The following is a 25,192-nucleotide window of genomic DNA, read 5'->3' on the forward strand; positions in this document are numbered from 1 at the left end:
TACTAATGTGTCAGCTTCTGTGTAAGTGAACTTTATGTCCTCCCTGCCTTCCCAGGTACATTCCTGCTGCATCTCACAAAATGTGTATGTCGTCCATAGAAAGAGGGGAAAATCCCTGTTTTCGGCAAAACCTTAAGCAGTCATAGGATGATTACGTGTAAAAGCCCTTATATAGCTCCTGTGGGACAGCCATTTTAATACTGAGCTTTCACTGTTGTTCTTATGGTTGGTCTTTCAGTAGATACACAGAGCTCCTAGGGGCTAAACCCTCATCCCACCTTTATGATGGAGGCACATTTTCCTCATTGGTTTGAGTCTAGAGCCATGCTGCATGAGAGTAATTCTGCCATCCCACCTCAGAGGCTCCTGAGGTATTGCCCTGTCTATTCAGAGCATAGAGAGCCATGTCAATTTACAGACACAACCCCCCAAAACATTTGCTCTGAGCATCTATAAAGCAGTCAGAAACCACTCTCCCCGAGGGTAGTTGCAAATGAGATCCTTGATTTCAATGGGAACATGATCCATTTTAAGCAGTGCAACATAATCTTTTGTGCAGTTTGAATGTTTAGGCTTTGCAACTAGCTAACAGTCTCATGCACCTCATTTCTCCATTATTTTAAGAATAAATATCATTCCTGTTGTACTAAATATGGCAGAGTCGCTTGCCAAGGAAAGATATATTCAAATACAGTTAAACTAATGATTTTGCACCTCACTTACAATATAAACAGCTTGCTCTCTCTGTAGATATATATACTATATATATATAATATACTCTTCAGTTGATTTGATTTTTGTATTTTATTGTACTGTACTGTATTTCTTTGGATTTATGTTTCTATTTTATTTTTATTTCTTCAAATGCTACTTTCTTTCCACGTGTTGCTGGGGAGCAGAATAGGAAGAAAGAGCAAGGTTCTGATTTGAAGTCACTGCAGTCAACCAGCAGACTTTCCTTTGCTCTGATCTTGGATCATACCTCAGGCAAGGTTGCGTGCTGGTAACCAATCCTGTGAAAGGTTTGCATTTAATCCCTGACAGAAAACTACCCCTCTTCTGCCTTATCAAAAACATAAAAAAAAAAACCCAACCCAAACAGGCAATTCATACTGCTTAAGCACTGGAACATGTTATTAAGAAAAGCTATACCAACCACAATGATACCCTGCCTGCCAAAGGCTGACTTTTTCACTCAAGTCAGTGGTATTGGTGGTAAATTCCAAGCCCAAGATGAGTGATTTTTTTTGAGGATTCAAAGGCAAGTGAGTGGAGTTCTTATTTTTCACTACAGATATGGTCTGAGTGTCAGACTCTATTATTTGTTCCATTCTACACAGTACAGAACATAGGCTGAGTTTCATCCCCTTGATCCCAGCAGGCTAAACGGTGGCTTGTAGAGAAGGTCCTGTAGTTCTTAGAAGTGGGTCAGTCCTCCTTTAGGTGAGAATGTTGTGCTTTCTGAACTTTGGCAAAGAGCAGCTGATTTTGCAGAAGGGGAATATGCAGAATGAAACCACTACAAACACTGATCCTACCAGAAATAACCAGCTTTCCCTTCCCACTGTTTAGAAATGGAGAGTACAAAAATTCCAGTGATTCATTCTCTTATCTACCAGAACGGGAAGAAAAAACCCACCTAAATAAAAGTGAAATGTTTTACTCAGACATATGGCTTTACATGAAATTCTGTTAACCTCTCACTTTGTGGTAGTTTGTAGAAGACAATGAGTCCTGACATTTCCCTTCCTAAGAATTCCTCTGAAGCATGTGGGCTGGCACGCTCTCCCTGACCAACTTGGTCTCACAGGTTCCCTAATGATCTCTCTAACTAAGAAGAAAACTTCTATGGTTTATCCCTTCTGGTATTTATTTTTTCTCGAGAAGAGACCTGTCTGGCAGAGTCAGCCCTGCTTTTGCTTCCCCCTTGTGCCCTCATCAATCTGGCAGCTAGCAGATCACTTCCTCATGTCCTGGAAGTCCTGAGCTCTTCTTCGTACTGATATGGTGAGAAATAGAGGCAGAAAGAAATGTGCCCATGTTCAAGAGGTACCTTTATATAAACCAGTTTTAAAAACTTACACATATTGATCACCTCAAAGGAAGGGAAAACCTGGTTTGATATTTTCCTGATCTTTTCCCATTCTACTAGTTACTGATCATTAGTTAACTTACAATATTAAAGTCCTGATGTTTCTAACCTGATTACAGTCAGGTTAGAAACATTGCCCTTTTGATAGCTTGGTTCCTTCATTTATCAATCTAAAGTTAAATGGAATTCTTTCCTGCAAGAAGAAAAAAGTCTGTGTGTTTAAAGTGAATCATATAAATTTGTGTGTGTGAAACAGATAACCACAAACCACTTATGCCAACACTGGCACTCATGGGATTTTATTTCAGATGAAATGTGTCCTGACTTCTAAGTATTTTGCATCTTTACATTTTGTTTTGGGTTTTGTTGATGGGTTGGGTTTTGGTGGGTTTTTTTAGGCTGAGAGAGGTTTGATTATGCTGTAATTCATCAAGGAAAAGAAAGGGCTACAACCATATGATTTCATAATGCATCAGAGGGTTTGTGGCTATTATGCCAGAATACAAAGCAAATGCTGTGCGCTAGCTGGATGTGAATATAGATGAAAACAGATTTAGACATATGTATGCAATGGGTAGACACCATAGTCGAACCATCAGAAGCTTGCTTAATGAGCCAGGATTTTTATGAGTCAAGAGAAAGCACAATGCAGATGAGCAAAGCAACTCTGAGCTGCAGCAGCTGATCCAGTGACCACATCTCAGACATGAAAAGTCAGAATGATCAAGATGGCCAAAGAAGTTCCCATGCAACCAGATGCTGTGGTAAAACTATCTCAACTGCAGTGTTTGGTCTAGACATGAGTGAGAAGTGAGGAGGAGTGGGAGCAAGATTTAGTAATTCTAAGGCACGATCCATTGCCATACCAGGTCAAAGAGGTTCAATAGTCCATTTTGCCCCTTCCACTCCTTGTGCACACTCAGGATTTCTTAATGCTTCTGGTGAGCTCTCTTACTCTTCTTTCTAGATCAGCTGAGAACTCACTTGGCACACAGAAAAGGTGAATTTGTGACTACCAGTCACACAAAGTGCTTTTAACACCTACAAAGACATGTAGTATTTGCATAGCCAGTCCTCAAAGTTTCATCACCACCTCTAATGACAATTCCATCATAGGCAATAGCATTTTTTGGGAGATTTTAATCTGTTTCTTTCTTCAGGGGAAAAAAAAAGGAGAGCAAAGAGTACACCTATATATGTATATACATATGCAATTCTGCACAATAAAAAAAGTTTCATTAACTTGATAGCTTGTACATTCACACCTGTAGTGGAAGAAATACCTGGAGTTATTTGTTGGTCATTGCCTAACTGCTTAGATGGCCACTTGCTAAAGTCACTCAGCATTGAAATTAATTGACACTCCCACTGGCAGCCTCAGCAGAGAAGCCCAGGGGTAATAATAAAATATCCTCTAACTTCCTGGGAAGGTTCCCCCAGGCTCATCTGCCTTCAGCACATGGACTGCTCTGCATGAACACATCTGTGGTACTGTTGTCTTTCTCTCTCCTTTGTAGCGTAGATACGTCAGGTTTGACCTTTAAAAGCTTTGTGTTTCACCTATTTTTAGGTGCATGCTGCCCTGCAGTCTCTAAAGCTCTGATACAAGTCCCTAGACTCTTTATAAGAGATTAAAGAGGGTCAGCTCTGCATGCCTAACTAATTGCATTACTCCTTTGTTTACTAAATGCCTCGGTAATTAGGTCCATACCAAGGGACAGGCGTCTGCCCATTAAGATTTATTCAAGGAGATTTCATATTGCTCTTGAAACGCTTTCCACTCTCCGTGGAACTGATTGATACTTCTAGGTCTGCTCAGCAAAATAAATTAGGCAACGCAGAGCTCAAGGCCATGGCGGCTGCTGCGTTTCTGGCAGAGGGGAAAGATCAGTTCCCTGGAAGCCAAAGCCAAGCTTAGTCAGCGCTGCTGCCGTTTTACCCTTCCCCAGCTCGTCTGGGCAAGGAGCCAGCTCTCAGGACTGAACTAGGTAAAGACTAACCCTACAAAGAAAAACACTGAGTTTCCAGCCAGCTTGGCTCCCTGGCTGAGCTCGTGGTAGGGAAGCGGCAGAAACACGCAGCTGGAGTAAGAGACTTGTAGGTCCTCACTAAGACCAAATTCCCTCTGGATTTGGACTTTCAGACACATGAAAGCCTGGGCAGGAAGTTAAGTGGGGTTTTGAAGGTCTTACTTTTGGAGCAGAGAGTGTAACCTTTGGGGTTTTAACTCTTAATTCTCTAGATCTTGTTTCTGATCTACATTTCAGACAGGAAAGTACTATGCAGCCAGCCAGGTTCAGCAGAGAAGACAATCTTACTCTGTTTGCAAAGCTGCTTCTGTATGTGTTACTCTTGCTCTCAAAAGTCCCCATCTCCAGCTGTGATGTCCTTTATGAATCTGACTATTCTCAATGGTCTTTTTTTAAGGAAGTGGCACAAAAGCTTCATTTGTACAAAGCTTCTACATTTTGACCTAAGAGATGCCTACTAGTTGATGAGCTGGCCTTGGAGAAACATAAGGAAACTTTCTCTGCTTACATCCTCCATGAAAGAGCAGGGCACAACAGCAGTCCCTCTGCCATGGGACTGTTTTTTCTTAATGCCCTTCATAATGCAGGCCACTTTAAAGGGGGCTGGAAGGCAGTCTTTGTCAAATTTCTAGTAACACATCATGAATCAAGTTTAATTTTTTTAATTTTTTTTTTTCCTGAACCAGATTTACCAACGCTAATTGAATCCTGACAATGTTGCCGAGGCCAAATTTCATGAGAACAACAAAGTTAGTTAAAAAAAAATAAATAAAAAAAGTGATTCATTCCCCACTCAGTGCACTGTCAGTTACCGGTACTCCCCACGCTTAATGCCTGAGGTGGCTAATGGCATTAACACATGAAAGACATCATTAACATGCTTTTGACTCCCATTGGAATCCTTTATTAAAATAGCCCTGACACTTTTTTCTCTGTAGAGCGGGTATGCCAGCAGCCACACGCACGACAGTGCTCTGACCAACGGAGCGGTAATTCCCAGAAATTCAGAATTTGTTTAGACTGCTCCAGATGCAGCCACCTTGACCGGATAACCTCTTCTGGGTGTTGCAATGCCAAATGAGTATCCGTTCTGGCAAGGCAGGGCAATGCTCCAGCAAGGAGCACGGCTCTCCTGGATCTGCATTCAGAGGGCAAGAGGAAACAAAGATGTCTCCTGTGTATGGCCATCCTGTGCAGCTGCTCTGGAGGTTTTTCCATTCTTTCCCTCCTGCCTGGGGATGCATACATGGGCACAGCTTTGCCCTGCTCAGTGGTCGGAGAGTCGCAGGGACTCCACGGAGCACATCGAGGGTGCTGGAGGGACTCCCACAGCTGACAAGAAATGCACCAGCCATTAGTAAAAACTGGAAAGTGGAAAATATAAAGAGTGGTGGTAATATTGTCTTCTGTGGAGTAAAAGTGGTGGTGACCTATTGCCAGAAAATAGTTCCAACAGCTGAGTGTCCTTTCATCTGGAGAGGAAAGAGAAGACAAGTGGGGAGCTTTAGCCTTCCCTTATGCTGTCCTTGTGGTGTGGGGCACTGTAGCCATGTTGCTTGCTTTCCCTTCCTACTGCCCCCCACCCACCCCCAGCAGTCCTTTTCACCCAAAAAAGCATATCTTGTGTGTAAGGAGGAGCGAGACAATGGGGAAGTATAATGTCTTGCTGCTGGAGGCACTTTACTGTAAGGACCCAAGCTGCAGATTCACCTCCAGACCATAGGCAAGTGGTATGTATCAGTTACTGAGCAGAAGAGTTCAGAAGGGATGCTAGCTTTAAACAGAAAAAGAAATCACTGTGGAAGGATGCAGAGCTTTCGATAAAGTGTGGCCTTAAACAGAAAAAGCATTCACCCATATGCTCATCAGATAGAAGGAGAAGTGGTGAATTATGACCTAATATTACAGCACGCATTTGTACGTGACAACACATTAAACGATGTTTACCCACTAATCTATTGCCTTCCTATCTTTCCTACCCTGTAACATTTTACTACTGTCAGAACTGTAGCTCCTGAGATCCATTTACGGTGTTGGCCAGGACTTTGTTTAAAGTGAACCCAAGACAATCTATTACCAGGGAAATAAAAGACGATAATCCAAAGGCTGATCAAAGACAACTAAGTCAGTGGAAGTGTGTCTAAATCCAGGACATAAATAGTCCAATTCTCAAATGACCTGCTATTTTGCGAGAGCTTCAAACTCCAAGTAATTGCAAAATCTTACAATGGTGAATCTTCCACATAGCTTCTCTGTGGAACTGAAATCCCTAAGGATTTGTGGGAAAGATATATTTCAGAATTGGATTTTTTTCTGTGTGTCTCGGGTAGAATAAAAAGTCACATTTCCTGCAAAGCAAAAATTCCAAAAGTTTCAATTTGCAACCACAGAAACATTTTGTTAGTGTCTTACAGCTAATTTGCAGAGACTTTTACAGTCCAGAAAATATTAGACAGACATGGCATATGTAGTGTATTAAAGTTGTATCATAGGAGCAACATTTGAATATATGATGTTTTCATGTATATAGGCTAACACAGCAGTCTACCTTAGGAAAAATGAAAAAAAAAAAAGCACCACCATCATTCTCCTCCTGTCATTCAGCAACAGAGAATTGTGCACCTTAAGGAGAGTATACTCTGAGTTCCTCCCCCTCGAATAATCCCTCTTCCCCCATTCCCCTTCTGCCTCTTGTTTCAGTGGCCTCTCTGCAGTGGTGCCATGCTCTCCATGTTTTCCAGAGGCAGCTCGGAGCAGCCCCGACGAGAAGCAGCATTTGGTTTCTGTGGAGAAAAAATACTTAACTTTCCATTGGTCCAAAGAACTCATTTTAATTTCAGCAACTGACTTCTGCACAGTAAACTTCAGCATACAGATCCCTTCTGTGGCCATGACTCCAGCTTTCGGACATGGGAAAGTATAATTTTACCATCTGGCTGTGGTTTGTGCTTTCTATAGCGGTCAGAAACATTCACCTACTCAAAAGCCCAGCCTGGCTGGACTTCCAGCATTACTTAGAAGGGGCAGTATCTAAACTTGGCACACTGCTCTGATTCTTCAAAGCAGAGTTTGTGAACACTAATACCTGGTTTCTCCGTTCCTTGAGCACTTGCGCGGCCAGTTTTAGCGGTGCTGTGCCCTCAGGAGAGTGGCTACCTGTGGGCAGATGGCAGAGCCTGCACACGTGTCACTCGCCCTTCTACAGGCCATTTCTTTTGCATTGCTCTTGGTTTGACCTGGTTTTGAATGCACGAGACCTATTTTTACCAGGCTGCATAGGCAGTGCCTATGTACTCCGAATTAGCTCATGAACTAATTAGCCACTCGTTTGGGATATTAAGCAACCACAGCCTGGGCTACTATTTGTGCATGTGTGAGCCTGGCTGGAGCAGGTTTGCCTCAGCACGTATTTATGGCTGCAGCTGCCGTGGCAAGCAATGAGCATGGAAGACTTTCTCTTGTTTTTCCTTCAGTCTTGAGATAAGGCAAGTCATTCATTCCAGGGCTCTGCATGGAGGCAATTAAAATGTCCATCTACCTCCAAGGTAAATCTCTTGAGGTAGCACTGTGCATCCTTAGCTAGGAGGTGGGGTCCACAGCTGTAGACTTGAGATGGAGCTAACTGCTGACTCAGCTTTCATCTACAGGTGCACTTTGGGGGCTGCTCCTGAGGAGCAGCAGGAGCCACTCTTCAGCCATTCTCCCTCTTTCCTGTGGCTCTGCCCAGCTGCCAGTTCTATCTTGTGCTTTCCCTTGCTCACCTTCCTCTCTGGCTACATGAGAGCTGTGCCCTTCCTCAGGTTGCCTCGTTGGGCTGTGCTGTGCCATGCACAGCCCTGTCCTGCATGCCCTCTGCTACTAGTGCAGCAAGACCTCATGTACAAAGACAAGTGTGGTTTTGGTTGTGGACACACAAAATACAGCTGCTCAGGTTTAGCCAAAACCACCTTTTTGCCTGCCCACTTCAGCCCCTGCTTTCATCTTGGCATTAAACATCTTGTCCCCTCTGGGATGTATTTAGAGACGTGCTGTTGGACTAAAAAAGACACAAAAGACCTCTCACTTTCTTAGAGGAGTATTAACAGAATAACAATTGTAAGCAGTCCAAAATGGTCTTCTTGTCCTTTTCTTCTGTCTTGTCGTGTTACTTTTGGTGGTGGTGGTTGTTTATTAACCCCGCAAGCATCAATTACAGAGTCTAGAAAAAAAAAAAACCAACACACAAGAGTTGCGAAATTCCCAGAGCTGGCATTGTGTCCTTCTTGCCCACAGCACGTAGTGTTGTTGCTTAACAGTCAACCTAAATACTCCTTGTCCCTTTGCTGCTGAATACATTACACCCGTCTGACGCCTTGTCTCCTAGACCAGCTGTGAAGTTTAATTAACTCTATACTTAGGCAAATGACCTTGCAGAAAGCCAGGAAGGACAAGTTTAGGTGGACATGGGGCTACCTCTGAGATTATGGCTGATCTCCTCAGGGTAACATCCACCGGGTGAAAATTGGGGTCTCCTCTTCCATGGTTAAGTAGGTACTGGGCCAGGTGGATGGTGGCTCTTTGTGAACTGTGAAAACAGAGAAACTTGAGAGACCTGGTTGTGAATGTCCACCTTTCTCTTCCAAATTTGAGTGGTCCCATAGCGGGCTCTGCTGGTAGTAGTGGCAGTGCCTGAAATGGAGTCTCTAAAAAAGGGAATCCAAACAAACTGCAAAAATATATGTATTCCTCATTCCTTTGTCACTTTCCTCTTTTTGCTCAAAAAAAAAAAAAAAGAAAAAAATTATGCAATTTATTCTTTGCTTAGTAATACACTTAATCCCCATAAAAGAAACAAATGATTCATTCATGCTTTACCTTCTGGATGACTGTTCTTTAAATTAGGAATGGGTAATTGCTATGAGGCTAAATAACTGAGTATTTTTGAGAATAAACAGCCTTCTAAGAGACATGAAATACTGCTTTCCAGATTTTCCATCAACAGATCTTGGAAAAAGCGTGTGATCTCTTGCAAAGCTGCTGACATGGTGCTGTTATGTTCAGGGTCGGAGTCGATGTAAGTGGAAAATCCATACTTGCTCACAGGAAAGAAATGCAGATTCCTCACATGGAATACGAGTTGGATGGAAATAATTTTTCATCCTCTATTTAAAACCTCTGATTTCTCAAAAAAATTAAATGCTTCCCAAACCAGTGTTTAAAAAGAAGGGTGAAAAGGAAATTTGGCTAACGATGTAAACGAAAGTTAATCCAAGTCTGTCTGAGATCATCCTTCCTTCCACGATTCCCAGATTGCATTTTTTTAAACAGAATTCTAACAGGAATGTTTATCTGTAACCTGTCCTCTTAGGAGTGTAAATAGGCAAATGTAAGGACAAGAATCTGAAAAGGGAAGGAGGGTCTTTCACAGCAAATATTCATTAAATTTTGTTTTTAATCAGATATGAGAACATTTTTGCTGCCTTCCCTGGTCAGTACTTCAGGGAAGGAAATGTACTCACAACAGCTAGTTTTTACTTCAAGTTTTTGGAGGATTAAAAGAAATCTAAGGTATCTAATAAATAGCCAGCATCAAAAAGTATTTGTTTTCCAAGGCATTGAACTGGGATACTGCAGTTGCTCTTTAGCAACATTCTTCTCCCCAGCACTGAATCTCAATATTCTATTTTTACACAGAAAATTTCACTGAGTTATTTCAGGGAGAAAAATCTTTTTTTTTTTTTTTCTTTTTTTCCAGGAATAAAACTAGTTTATGAGAAGATAAAAGTAACCTTCATCCTTAATGTTTTCCTTTTGTGTCCAAAAAGCAGGCTGCAGAGTACTAGATTTCATGATACATTTAAAAATGCTTCTTAAAAATCCATCTACTGTACTAGTACAGCATCATTTCAACCTGAAATAGCCCCACTTTAAAAACCGTGGTGTTGCATTGACTCACATTTAGAGTCAGTGTAGTGAATCAGTGAATTCCGAATTTAACATTCATCCCTGCATTTTCTAAGTCTGTTTAAAAATACCTCCTTTTGTCTGGTGAGCTCTGTGCTTTGCCTGGCCCTATACTAACGAGGAACAAGGACATCAGCGGTTGCCGTGTCTCAGTTTAGCTTTGTTTGTCAGTTGAGAATTAGCTGCTTTCCTATTTAACGTTTCTTCTTTCAACAGTTTCACCACCTGCCTAACTACTTCAGACCTTCCCCATTTATCTTACACCTTGCATACCTCTAGGTCTTACCCAGGTATCCTGATAACTGCAATTCTGCCTGAAAAAAAGCTGACCTATTTTGTGTTAAGTCAAAAATTAGTGCAGAAAGTCTTGGTTCCCTCTCTTACCATGCTCTGATGATCCGGCTTGAAAAAATGGGCGTTTTCTCTTGGAAAAGGACAACATGAAAGAAAACTTAAACAAACACACAAAAACCCCGACCTTTTTTTTTTTTTTTTCCTGGCACACTTCTCAGAGAACATTTGGATTTAAGTTATCACTCTGAAAGATGGGAGAGACGAGCATAACATTACAAACCGAAATACTTTTAATTGAAAATGTGTCTGTAATACCTCCTAGGGGCTTAGTTTGGGTGTTCTCCCTCTGCCAGGTTTTTAAATCTCTGATCCACCGTTCTCTTTTGCAGGTCCTGGGACAAGTGAGACATTGAGAAAGAAGGATTCAGTTTAAGTTGGCCATCCATGTCTCTGCTTCCACTGGGATATTTGGGAGTGACCACACCAACAAAGCTTGAAAAGCACTGATCTACAGCCCTGGTGATGGGCAAGCTGCTCATCCGGACATCACTTTCCGCCGCAGGCCTAAAAGGGTCACTGCCATTCTCAGGCATGCAAGCAGGAACCTGGCATGAGGACAAATGCTGACGCTCTCCATTTTCCCCCTTTTTTTTTTTTGGAAACTAAGTGTGGAGAGCCAGTTTGGCTGAAGCTGTTGGCTGGCCAGGAAATTTCATCTGTGGAGGCTACAGCGGTGCCGGGCAAGGCTGTCCCAGGGGGTCCCTTGCTCCTCGCTGCTGTGGGCGACACAAACCTGCGTGCCTGAAACCCTCCGGGAAGGGAGATGGAGTTTCCATTTTGAGACTGTCTCACAGCTTGTCTGGAAGCTGGGTAATTCTTACCTGGCAGCTGGGGAGTGGTTGGCACCACTCTTGCTCCTACTATTTTCCAGAAAGGTGATGGGAGGAAACTCCTTGCAGCCTTCCCCAAGGGCAGGTGTGAGTCATGGGATCCTACAGCGGGGGTCAGATCCTCCCAGACCGTCTGTCTGAGTGTCTACAAGGATACTGTTACCCAGTCTGCTGCAAACCTACCCTCACCCTGGGGACGTCTAGGCTGTCCAGAATAATGCAGATCAGAGGCAGGAGTGAGGTATGGGTGGGGAAAACCCTTTGCAATGAATCTGGATGGACTGAGCACAGAGGTGCAAGGATTAGAGGGTAGGTACAGTGGCAAGAACCACCCAGCTGAGAAAGAAATGAGAAGCAGCCTTTGGAGCTTCCTCCCTCATGTCACATTTGCACACACAGTTCTGGAAAACATCCTCAGAGAAATCCAAATGGGGTTAAAATGCAAAGCCTTTTAGTTGATAGCCTTTGAACTGCTCTTCAAGTGTGAATTGAAAAGCTCTGGGTGTTTTTCTTTTGGAAAACTTGCTTGAACTTTTGCTCTGTACAAAAAGCGTCTGAGGCAGAAGTGCCAAAAGTTTTTGTGGAAAAAAAAAATCGTTAAAATGTTCACAACTTCGCATACCCAATGCTGAATCATTGTTTTGAATTACGGGCAGTTACTGTGGGTTGAGACGTGGGTATGAGTGGTTTTCTCAGCAAAGTCTTCGTATATGAACAGAATATGTATTATGTTTTCAACTTCAGCTGAATTCTGTTGTGATAGTTCAAAAATCATATAATGTTTTCTTCACACTGCTTTGGTTGGAGTAATTAAAAACTGCTATTATCTTTGGTGGTAGCAAAGCTGTGAACATACTCAAAATACATGTTCCCATGAAAAGTCACACTGACTGCACAAAGGAAAAGAATGGATTTTTCTCTGGACTACATATTTGTTTGTCATTGACTAAAAAAGGGCATCAATCTTCTCAGAGTGTTCTTTTAGTGTTTTTAAAATGTAGCAATGACAGAACATCAGATGCAATGGTTTACTGAAATTTCCAAACCCTTTCCCCTGGAAAATACAGGGATTATGTGCTAGGGATAAATACAATAGAGTCAGGGGTTGCAAAGGGAACTGAGGAAATCACACTTTACCCCTCCCTGCCAATATCCTTTCTTAACATTATAAATCAAACTTTAATAAGAACTTATATGCCATATTGTTTCAGGTAATTTGAAGAGTGTATTCTGCAGTGTTCATTTTTTTGTTAAATTATTTCTTGATAAGAGACAGTTTGCAACTGGAAATGCAAATACACTTGTTGAGAGGGGTGCCTGGGCTATGGACTCCAGCTGTGGCTCGGGAAGGTGCTTTTGTCAAGTGGGATGCTCCTCTCTACCTGTGGAGACTCCCCAGCCATTTCGCTGCCAGCATCCCAAGTGTAATTGGTAGCCAGCAGTCCCTGTGGGGCAAAAAGACACCTTGTCATCATTTGTATGACTGTATTCTCATAGCTTACAGGCACTGAAGTCAAAAGAGACTGATGGGATAATGTCATATGACCAACAGCAATCACAGGCTACAGAGTTACCTACAGTAATTCCTGTATCAGGTCTCACAACCTGTGGCTGAATTAGAACATACCTTTTTTTGAGGGAGCTGTAATCTTGATTTATTAGTTTGATTTGATTTCTTTTCTTCATTCACTTGTGGTTTGAATTAGTTCCAGCTATGTATTTTTGTTTGAAATGGAATTCCTAAATTCCCAAGTGAAGTCAGCCAGGCAGCAAGATGCACTCTCAGGCATGTCTTGGTCCCAGGCATGGGCACTGTGTGAATTCTTGGCCTATCTATAATTTTTCCAGTATGTCCTGAAATTGAAATATAAATGGACAACAAGGCTGAGGGAGAACATAGTACCTGAAACAGTCCACTGTGATCCAAGTACACCTGAGCTGCACTTTAAATTGTCTCTAGTTGCAGACTTACTTGCAGGGTGCTTCAGTGCTGTGAGGTCTCATGACAGAATAGGTCACATCTTACCTATAAGCTCTTGAGATAGCATGAGCCAAGAAGAAATCTCTTTACTGTGTGCCCCTGCGGATGGACTCTGATGCCAGGACTGCTCTACCCCAGGTTCTCCAGGTCCCACTGGAAACTTGCCCTAGCTTCTGCAGGATGGGGCTCATGGCAGTATGTGAGGCATGTTTATTTGATTTAGTTTTTCAGCTAATCTTTGCTGTTGATTGACTCCTGCCAGGGAGGAAAAGAATGTGGTGTTGGTGATGCTACTTCCTATGGGTGATTTTATACAAGATAAGGCTTTTAAATCTCATAGGTGGCCAGCTTTCTACTGCAGCTGTAAACCAGCTAAGGTTACTTTACTATCCTGGTCCACTCGTCTTTGTCCCCTTGGTACCCACTGTTATGCTGTGTTGTCTCTTTATATGCTAGTCTCAGAGAAAGAAGAATTTTTACACATACAGCATTCTTACTAGAATCATGTTTCTCATGATCTGATGTGCAATATTTTACCAAAATGTCTTTATTTGGCTGTAAGAGGAGAAAGCAGAATAAAGCTAAGAAAGCAGTAAGCAGCATATACTACAGAAATATTGAGAAATGCTGAGTGGGTGGGGGAAGGAAATGACTTCAGAGACTGAAGGGATGAAAAGAGGAAATGACTTCATTCCCCACATTGCCATGCAATGTCTCAGCATCCAATGAAAGGGAATGAGGCAGGTAAACAGGAAAAGAGAAGAAGAAGTAGGTCATTCCCCAGTGCAGCGGGAAAGGAGCACTGTAAGTAACTGCTCAGGAGGGTCTCAGGAGATCTCTTGAACAGTTAAAGCAAGAAAGGATGCTAGCAGCCTATCTGATGTCAGTCATATAAGCTTCCTGGCCTTCTTAGCAAGCTATCCAGGGGACTGGAAAAGCTGTGGAGACTTCTTGTTCTTAAGTTCTGTATTAGTAATGCGACTTTGGTTTAGTTTTTAAGACTTTATTTCATCATTATGAAGGTATATGCTTCAAGCAAGCCCATTCTTCCATACATAAATCTGCTAAAGATGACTGAACAGGCTAACAAGCAACAAACATATTTCCTTCCTACTGATGCAGTAATCTCTAAAACCAGAACTATGGGCAGTGCCCAGTGCCCAGTACAGCTGAAATAGTCCTGGAAGATAAGTCGTTACCCCCAAATTAACCATGACCTAGGCTGTTGTCTGCCAGGGAGGCCGACAGTGAAGCCCACTTGTCCACTTGTCTCCAAAGCTGCATGTGAACTGCCCACCAGCTGTGGTCTCTGACCCTGCCAACATTCCAGTTGTGCCCAGGAGTGGTTTGGCATGAGCCAGTGCTGTATAGCAGATGCTGTTTAAGCAATTTAAGAGAGGTTTGATTTCCAGTGCCTGGGAACATTTCCAGTTCTATTTGCTCGCGTAGACAGAGCTGAAGCGCTCCTGCGCTAAGCTGCGTGATGTGGTCTAGGGGTTTACAACCCAGGGTCTGCGTGCGTGTAATCCCTTCCAATACCTAACATAACCTAGGGAAGTTTCTTTGGCAGGCAGCAGTACAGTGGATTAGAGCCTCAACCACAAGAGTCTCCAGGGAATAGGTAGCACATTTGCGAGGCTCTTTTCCGACCTAGCCCAGCTAGTGGCAAAGATCACGGAGGCCGATGGAGAGACCGCTGTGCCTCCACTGACTGCTCCGCTCACCTGCGCGGTGACTTCTGCCTGAGCCAGCCATCAGGAAGTGGCAGCCTCTGGCTTTGGTTCTGTGCCAGCTTCTGCGGCCTTGTCCCATCCTGGCAATGCAGTGTCCTTCGTGCTGCTGCAGCCTCACTCGTCTAGCATGGAGGTTGGTTTGGCTGGTTTTTTTAATGTTCTTAGTCTTCCCTCAGGGGAGTTTCACAACAGCTGCATCAGCTGAATAACTTGGCTTGAAGATGCTCTGTTTTATACTGATTTCTGTGATTACAGTGATAAAAGTTGTGGTATCAGGCAGTGTTTCGCTAAGGTCCAGAGAGCTATATAAAGGAACAGTTCTTTGGGGGCTTCCAGTGCATGTGATATATAATGCTGATGACTGTGGATCAGACCTGTTCTGGCTGCATTATATGGCTCCACAGACAGTCCAGGTTTATGACTGCTTTGTATCACCAAGACGATGCAGAGCATCCCAAGCATACCAGTGAACATGGCCCGTTTAATATATCATATTTCTTGATACCTGGGGGAGATCATTGTTCTTCAGACCGGAACGCTCTTTGTGATCTTGAGTCCTTTTTGATTGCAAACGTAGGAGCCAGTACAGGAAAAGCATCCTTAAGCCAAGTTATCCCACTCATCCAGCTGTTAAAAAATCCCCGGAGGAAATGAGGGAAAACCCAGACTTCAGGAAAGCCTGAAGCTTTGTATTAGGGATGTATTAATAATTGATTTACTGTCCCCTTTTGGTCAGTTCTGTGTTAACTTTCATTGGTTTTCTGACCCTAAGGCTATAATGCTCCTAGGCCTAAGCAGCCTGGCTTATATGGCTCAGGTCTGGATAAGCGTCTGATCTTTGGAGAAGAGACCTTATCCTGACTGCTTTTTTGATACGCATGTACCTCTGATCAACACCTTCTCAGAAGAAAACGGTGTGGAAGGTACATGAAGCAACTTGCTTTGGTATTTGAGGAGATCAGCTTTAAACGGTGTGAGAGTTAAATCAAATAAGCTAAGAAGAAAAGAATGAAAGTGCTTCCCCAAATCAACTGAATGAATAAGTTGCTGTAGTCACCTGGCACTTTCTCCTTGTGTCCACATGCTGAGGAACAAAAATCCTGTTTAAACTGCTCCATTGTTTAAGGAGGGTGTTTTGCGAGGAAAACCAAGAACATGCTGAATCACATAAAGTCTTGACAATCGCTTTCTGGCTGCACATTACTTAAGTATGCTCCTGGATCTTGCATTTGAGCAGTCATGCCTTTGACTGTGCTTGCTTGATCTCATTCCTGTAAGCTACATAATGAGGAGGAAGCTGTAATGACTGGCTCCAGCTAAGCAATATTTTCCTGAAAAAGTCTGAGCCTTTGATACTTGAGACTTGGGCCTTGGCAGTGTCTATGGTGCATGGCCACAGAGGGAGGGCATGACAGCACAGGGGCTCAGAGTGGAAGAAGTAGGCCTATGGTAAGGCCTGGTTTGCTAAAATGTTGGTTTTGCTGACTAAGTCCTATATGTTCAGCAAAAAACTGCTGTTCAGAAGATTTGCAAGGCCATTTACTCTTCCTTGGTGGCAGCAGAGGGAGAAAACCTTTCCAGTATCTTTCCTTTTTCCCATCCTGCAGTCCTCAATGCATCCCAGAGTTTCCTTGCTGAGATGTGGGAGCTGATTCCCTCTGAATAACCTACTTAAATCAAAAACACATTTGGAAAAAGGTTTCAGGATGCTACGGTCCAATACAGGACACCTTGGGAACCACAGCTTAGGCCACGAGGCAATTCCCAGGTGTAAATCTGTAAAAACATACACATAAAACTCTGAGAAAACTGATGACCTGCCCATGAAACTGAAAGAGAGCTTGGCCCATCTGGAGAGAAAGATTCAGTTTGTTTGATGCTTTGGTGTCATCCTGACAACTGCCAAGGCAATAATTAAGTCATTAGTGTTGTGGCTTTTCTGCGTTAATTTCCTATGCAGAAGCATACTGCACTTAGTGTGTTCACTATGCTGGGTTTAGCATGTGTCCTGCTACAACCAATTTTTATGGATGTTTGGAGTGCTTCCCTCAAACAACTGAAAAAAAAATGAGTAGTTTACCATAATAAATGGATAGTGATGATTTCACTGCACTCAATGTTTTAACAGTTGTCAAACATAATTATTAAATGAAAAAAAAAGCTGATGCTGATCTCTCTGGACAGCTGCTCCACCCTGGTTCACAAACATATGGAAAAAGTAAGACATTTCTAAAAACAAAAAGAGAAGTAAAGGTTTAAGGAAGTAGATTTTATAAATATCACTTGCTGGGGAAAAATATAAATATTTTTTTCTCCCTTGATTGTCCCGCTGAATCAAACCCAGGCTCCATCACACAGTAGTAGCTGGCGCCTGTCCTTAGCCAAGGGATGCTCACTTTTTGCAGCAGAGCCCCCGTGGACAGCGTTTCCCACCAGCTGCCTTCCCCAGGCTTCCCTCCAGCCTCAGTAACTCTCCCTTGGAGCAAGCACCGCAGGGGAATTTGGTGGAATTCAAGCCATCTGAACGCAGCCCTGGGGTGATCAATAAAAGGCTTTGCTATTTTGATCTCCACATCCAGAAGAGTTAATTGTGAGCAGCTTCATTGGAGTAGGCAGGGTGATTTGCCATAGAAAGATACCCTGGGATACGCAGTGAACTCTGGCCACAGAAGGGTTTCACTCCTAACTGAGAGCAGATTTGCTGTTCTGCTTGGAAAAAATCAACAGTAGAAGCAATAAACAAATGGAGCCATTATCTTTAAAATAAAGGAAGGATTTCCAGTTGGCTGGTTTTCCCTTATAAAACTATTTATGGTGCACATTTTTGTGTATGGCTAGGAATATTAACATACAAATAAATCACTTCTTTGAAGAATGGTGGAAAAAAAATTTGCTGATCATGTAATTGGTAGGTGGTTTTTTTCTGTTTTAAGTGGACAGGACAACAAAAGACTGGATGGAAAGTGGTGGGGAAGGTGAACAGCCTAAAGAAATTAAGTGATCATACATATTACGACTCTATCTTAATGTAAAGCTCGCTAGCAATATGTAATCCATATATCATATCCCTCTCTAGAGTGTGATGGCTCCTAAGGCTCTCAATCCTGCTTTCAGCTATGTGAAAGCCCAGACCTGGTTCTGGACTTGCTTGGGGCAGTAAAACTGCCACAACTTGAAGTTTTGTTTTGCCTTTGCCATAGCCCTCCAGATCTGTACTGGCAAGTGCTGCTGTCACCAAGGTGAAGTCCACCTCATTCTTGGGGTCATTCAGCTGTCAATTATAAATCAGGTGAAAATGAGTGTAAGCTAGTTCTACTCTCATTTTCAAATTAGTTCTTCAGTTTACCGTCTCCTTCCAACAAATAGGCTTCTGGAGAAAACTGCAGAGAGAGTGAAACCCCCTCTGCTTTCCTAGTGAGAAGATGGATCTGCTTGGTAAGGACACGGTGCCGCTGCCACCTGCAGCTCTCCCCAGGGTATCTGAATGTGCCAGATCACACATTCCTGGCAGCTCTCTGTCCTCCTCATCCTGCTTGGGGCTTTAATTGTTTTTTCTTTGTTTTAAGGTACCTAATTTCATTCCTTTATCTTAGCCATGCTGACAGTTGCTTCTGTGGCATCCTCGAGGGTCTGGCAATCTAGAAGTTTTAGGAAAATAAAAACAGATATTTTTTTGCCCTGTTTGCACCAACTTTTGTGCTAGATGTAACCTCAGCTGCTGTTGCAATCTGTCTGAATTGTACTTTGCATTGCTGGCTTAGCTGTGCTCTTTAACCTTCTGTGTGGATAGGAGTATTAGCGTACAATTAGGAACCCTCTTTAACTTACCTCAAATTGCCTTCAGTATTTTCCAGAGAAAAGTGAATCAAAAGTCTTCTTTTCATGCTTCGTTGGCTCCAGGTATATGCAGTTCTCCTGTCATTCTCATTTCTTGCTTCCATTTGGTTTCCAAGTGGTCCTGCAAATGACATTTTGGGTGATTTGCTGAGTCTTGGAATTGCTAATTTCAGTTTGGACGCGTATCTGGCCATGTACTCTGGACATGCATCTGGTTTGCAGTATCCTTTACAGAATCACAGAACAGCTGAGGTTGGAAGGGACCTCTAGAGATGGTCTAGTCCAACCTTCCTGCTCAGAACAGCGCCAAGAAAAGTGGGTTGCTCAAGGCTGTGTCTGTCCATCTTTGAACATCTCAAAGAACAGAGGCTCTAAAGCCTCTCTCGGCAACTTATTCCAGCATTTGGCCACCCTCACAATACAAAAGATTTTTCCTCATATCTAAATGGAATTCCCTGTATTTCAGTTTGTGCCTGTTGCCTCTTTTCACTGGTTACCACAAAGAGCCTCCCTCTTTTTTCTTGACCCTCCATCAGGTGTTTATAAACATTGATCAGATCCCACCTGGGCTTCCTCATGACCAGTCCCAGCTCCCCCAGCCTCTCCTCACAGGGCAGAGCCTCCAGTCCCTTAATTGTCCTTGTTGCCCATCACTGCACTTGCTCCAATATTTTCTTGTAATGGTGAGGCCAGGACTAGATCCAGCACTTCAGATGTATCCTTACTTTCAGATTATCCTTAACACTTTCCTTGAAGAGCTGGGTACCTTCCCATAGGTAAATATAAATACAGGACATGGCATTCTTAAATATTAGCAAAGAATAGTTGGTGGAAATCATTGCCAGTGGATGAGCTAAACATAAACCAAGAAACCCTTTGAACAGATATTTCAAAGTGATCACATAAACGGCATACTGGTTTGCTCTCCTGAGAATACTTGTATAGAAACAACGATGCCCTTGCAGAAAGTGCAAGTGCTTTTACATAGAAGATCGGAGCATGTTTGTTCCAAGGCTCAGGTGGCAAATAAATGAATGTTTGGAGGTACACACACACTCCCCATGTGAGTAAGTTCAGCTCCTTCCCTCCCTGAAAGAGACTGGGGGCAAGGTATCCTGCCATATACTGTGACAAGATTTGTCAAAAAAAGACTGACAAGCTAAGGTCCTGACACACAACTTTTCGGTGCTGTCACACAAATATTCATGTGACTGAATTTTACTGATGAAAACTTTTGGAATGTTTTTGGTTTGTTGGGTTTTTTTGTTGCATTACTTTGTTTTAGCATGCAAATGTATTGCATGTCAGCTATTTCCCTGTTTCTGCATATTCTGTGGAGCCTTACTGGAAACTGCTCCCTTTTCAACTTTATAGGAAAAGGAGGTTTTACAATCTTCTGTTTGTTCATTGTGCCAAATGTGCTTGAAGAACTCCATCGCTCTGAATAAGTGCCAAACGTGATAATGAACTTCTTCACCCTTCAAAGATCTCACACTCGGGATTCTGTAGCAACAAGTCCCTCTGAGCAATGCTCTTGCAAACCAATGATGAAAGTTTCACGAGCACAGACATCACGTACTGATGTTGACACTTGCTAGTGACTAAAGGATAAATGACATGCAATGCAGTTGCCTTGATATCCTGTATTCTGACCAGATTTAGCTCATCTTCCTGCCTAATTTCCTTAGTCTTGTTTGTAGTTCTTTTTCTCCTTAATTGCTGCTCTAGCCTGTCTTTATAAATCGCATTCCCGCATGTTTACTCGTCAGGGGCACACAGTCACCATGTGACAGGACGTGTGTGCTCAAAACTGACAACGTGTGTGGATCAAAGCCAGCAAGGCAAAGAAAAAGCTTCATAAACAATGCTGTAAATAACATCTGGGCTGTCCAAATATGGAAGAATGTGGTAGTTTTCCCTCTTTGTTGTTATTTTGTTTTGTCGTGGACATCTCCCTATAGACACAAACAAGTCTGAAGTCAGTAATTATGGCACAGATTATTTTAAGCTAATTCTCATCACCAAATGCATATAACAACATGCTGCAGACGGAAAAACCAGACAAGGTGAAGTGAAACTTCAGGAAATGAATGAACCAGTGTTGGAGAACAAAGCCAGAAAGAAAAAAAAAAAAAAAAAAGAGAGAAAGAATCCAAGCCAATTAAGAAACACATGGAAAATGATTAAAAGAATCTCGGTTTAAATGTCCTTGCCTCATCCTACTACAGAAGATATCGACACACAACTTTTCCAACTGAGTATTAGGAATTGGAATACAAACAAAGGAGAAATGTCCAAACCCACAAAAGAGTAGAGTTCAGACAAAATCATTCCTGGGTCTGAAAACGCTCCTACTTCTCGTTTGTTTTCTCAGAGTTGGACTGGATGCTACTTTGCTAGGAGTCCTGGCTGCGGGTGTTGGACCCAAGTTGCTGCTGTTGCTTTGGCAAGTGGATGAGAAATTCATTTGCCCACAACACCAAGGTTATCAGACGCTGGCTTCTTTCTGCAGTCAGTGGGCAGAGATGTGACACACAGTGGGCAGTGGGCATGTGGTAATACTATGAAATGGGCATGATCGTTCCTTCATTCATTCCATGTACACTTTTAGCTTTTTCTGGTGGGGACTTGACTTTCCTTTGTACAGGGTCCAGCTCTCTAGAGCCTGCTTTTGGTTGGAATCTCATGAAGGTAGTTTTAAAGCCAAATAACTTTATAAATGGAAGCACTAATTTGAATGCCTGGAACTACAAATTCAACAAGGCTTTAGTCCCCATTAAGAGTTTTTCAATGTCAAAACAAGCTGGATGATACTGAAATATGCTCTGATTTTCAGTATTCTCTCTTCAGAGAGGCAAATGCATGCCTCTTGGATTGCGTTAGCTATAACCTAGGGTGGTGACAAAACCTAGAGGCTTTTCTTGTACCTTCAGTCTTTGTGGTCTTATATAAAGAGGAAAAATAATTAATCCTCTTTGTGTGTGAATACCAGACCTCATGCATATTCAGAACAACCTACTCTTTTAGGACCAGATTAAACATGCCATTATGTCTTCCCAAACATTTAAAGAGAGTCATTGCTGGGTTCAGATAGAGCTGACAAAATGTCATGGTTTCCAAGTCATTCAGGAGTTTGGTTCATTGCACAAATGCAGAAAGAAATTCCAGTTGTCACACATTTCTGCCCAGAGTAGGCAATGTTTTTAATATCAAAATCTCTTTGCTGCAGGCTGGCAACAAGCTGTGCCTAAGAGCCCCACTGAGGCTGCTAAAAGCTCCACATAACTCAGGATCTGATGCTCGTCCCAGCTTCAGCATGGAACAGGGACCTGGAGCTACTCAAGCTGATGATGAAAAGGTTACAGTTACCATTTCCTGTTATAACCTAATCCAAATCTCAGTGAAGTCCAACAGAGGGTGGTTTTAGACTAGGTCTCAGTGAACACCCTCATCTTCTGTGAATCCAGTTAATGATTATGAACCCAGCAAAGATAATCTGTGATTCTGGGAATTTCTGATGCTTTGTGTTGGCGATTCTTATGCAGTTAATTCATGTGTTTGTAAATAACTCTCCAACCATTAAAAACAGCTTTCCTCTTTTTCTGCAAGCTATCAATGCATTTGCAGGATGCCAATATGTATACAAATATGGCTCTTAAACCACATGGTCAAGTCAGGTCTAGACTTCTTGTGCAGCATTTCTAACATTGTCAAGACAAAAGCATGTACCGTTTAGACCGTGTTCATACTAATAAAGTAACACACGTGCACTACCCCCTAAACTGATGACTAGGATGACAAGTATTTGTATCACGTATAATTTATCTAGAAGCATCTGGATAGAGCAGGCATTTATGCCCAGAATGACTCTATAATGTAGATTGTTTGGTCATAACACCTACGTGCAGAAACAGTGACTTTATATACCAAAGCCCGCAGCACCTCCTGAAGTTTTCCTACTGTGTTGGGAACATTTTGCTTTCTTCCTTGTTCTGGTCATTGTGAACCAGGTCTCAAAGTAAAGAACAACTTACACAAATCTCCAAAGAGAAGTGGAGTTAGGGAGAAATTCTGCACAGTGTCTTTTAAGAAGTGCAGGCGAGAACCTAAAAGCTAAGGATGAGAGAATGCTCCTACCATTTGAAGCACCATGGTGCCTTCTGAACCATGCCGGGTCCTCCTGGCACAGAATCATCCTGGCAGCAAATTGAGAGAGACCAGAGACCTGCAAGCACCTAAAGCTGTGAGAGCTTCCCCCAGCCATCTGACGACCTGACGCGCTGCTGGGCTGCTCTGTCGCCCCCAAACCCCTGCCTCTGCCAAGGGCCTGAGCTTGGCCCAGTGCAGATGCCAGAGCAAGAGATGAAGCCCTCAGGAGGCAGCCTCAGTGCTGTCTGTCAAAGCCTGCAAAAAAGAATCCTTTTTGGGGAGACATTTTGGCATTACGGATCCCCAGGATGACGCCAGCTGGTGCGGAGGACCTAGATGGATAAGGGATTGGGATGGGGAGACAAGTCAGTCTTGTGATTTAGCATTGAGACACTGGAGCTGCACTTTTAACTGAGCCAAGTGCATTCAGAGGGTCTGTCAACAGGAGGGGAGTTTCCAAGGACCGTTGGAGGGAGATGGCTGGGTTTGGGCAGGGGGATCAAGATGCACAGAGCTCATCCCCAGGCTTTCTTCATGTCACTGGCACGATTTTAATAAGGGGACCTTGTCATCTTCCTCCAGCTTCTATCTGATCATGGGGGACTGATGATACTTCACAAGGCAGGAACAGTGTTTGGAACGGTCAGTGATCAAACTTACCCTAACATTAACATCAAAATGCTTATTTCTGGCATCACATAACAAGAAATGCTATAAGCAGAGTAATTTTGTTTATTTTTAAACCGAGAAACAGTAAATTTCCGATGTTGATAGAAAAGTGCTGATGATAAAATCTTTTCTTTCAAGACTTTTATTTTATTTGTTAATAACAGCCTGATGTTGGTGCATATTGTAATTGGGGAATTATTTTTGTCCATTTTCTTTCATTCTTCAGCCCAAATGCTGCATGGCTAGAAATATGTAATGAAGACCAAACAGGACAAAACCATCTCAAGTTACACCTACAGTATCTATGTTACTTGGTAACTCCATGGGTGCTTGAGAGGAGGGTGGCTTTCATTAAAGATTTAAATACAGAGGGGGGAAATATTTAGTTTTCATTAACAAACCAGAAAACTTCAAGTCTAACAAAACATTTAATCCCAAAAAGACACTTTTAAAATTACGTGCCTGATAATCTCACTGCCTGTTTTAGTTTCCTTTTTGGAGAAAAGCCAATGGGAAGCTTGTGGCAGGATAGTTATTCCCCTGAAATATTGATTTCCTTAGATCTGTTGATTTAACTTATGAGCCTGACTATTAGCCAAAAGCGTCGTCACTCCTTATCTGTGTGAAGGAGATAAAAACGTCTACAAAGTTATTTAGGTTTGTTCTAGTTTTTGATATCAGTGTTTTGAAGATTTATTGATCTGCCTACACTGAAAGTGGAGAATTTCTTTGGTGCTTAGTTCCTGTTTTCTCTGAGGAAATGACCAGAAAGCTACAGTTTTGCTCCAGAGGCTGGGCACTTCAGGCAGCTGCTTATTAACTTGCCTATGTGGCATGTGCAGACGGTCTCCACAAGGACTAGCGAAGAGTAGATACATGTTCTAAAGTAGTTGTTTTGCTGATAACCTCCAAATACGTTTTTCTATCTATTTTATCTGGCATTGAGGCAGGCAGAAAGCAGGTAGGTTGGGTGAGAGTTGTTTAGACCAAGTCTTAGGTGGGGGAGAGAAGGCTTTTATGTTCAGAAATATACGCCCCACTTGTGTTGCACCCACAAAATCCAAGCGTGCTCCCCAGTCCTGGCAGTGAGGGGCTTCCTGGCCTGTTTTTTTCCTGAACACCTGTATAAGGATATTTATTAAAATAAGAAGAGTGTTTTCCATAAAAAGCACGTGTGCGCCCTCCCTCTCCCTCTCTCTCTCTCTCTTTCTCCTCACTGTAGGGTTGCCGCTGTAGACTCTTTCCCCATCCCCATCCTGCCTGGTTTCCTGTTACGTGTTTAAAGAAACAGAATATATATCCTCATAAAAATAACACCAAGACATTGGTTCAGGAGAAAGAAATTCACCGTTTGGGTTAGCAGGAATACGTCTTTCTCCACCGAGAGGCCTGATTGAGCAGGGCACATCTCTGATTTGGGATTCAGTGTTATCCAAGCAGATGCAGTTTTGACTTCAGGGTGTTAAAAATAAGCTGGTGATAACCGGATAACTGTGTATTTTGAAACAATTATTTCCTTGGATACAGAGAGAGACGGTGTGGGCGCTTCTAACATCTGCACTTTTTCTTATTTG

The sequence above is a fragment of the Gallinula chloropus genome (genome assembly GCF_964237585.1).
Source record: "Gallinula chloropus genome assembly, chromosome: 3".
NCBI lineage: Eukaryota > Metazoa > Chordata > Aves > Gruiformes > Rallidae > Gallinula > Gallinula chloropus.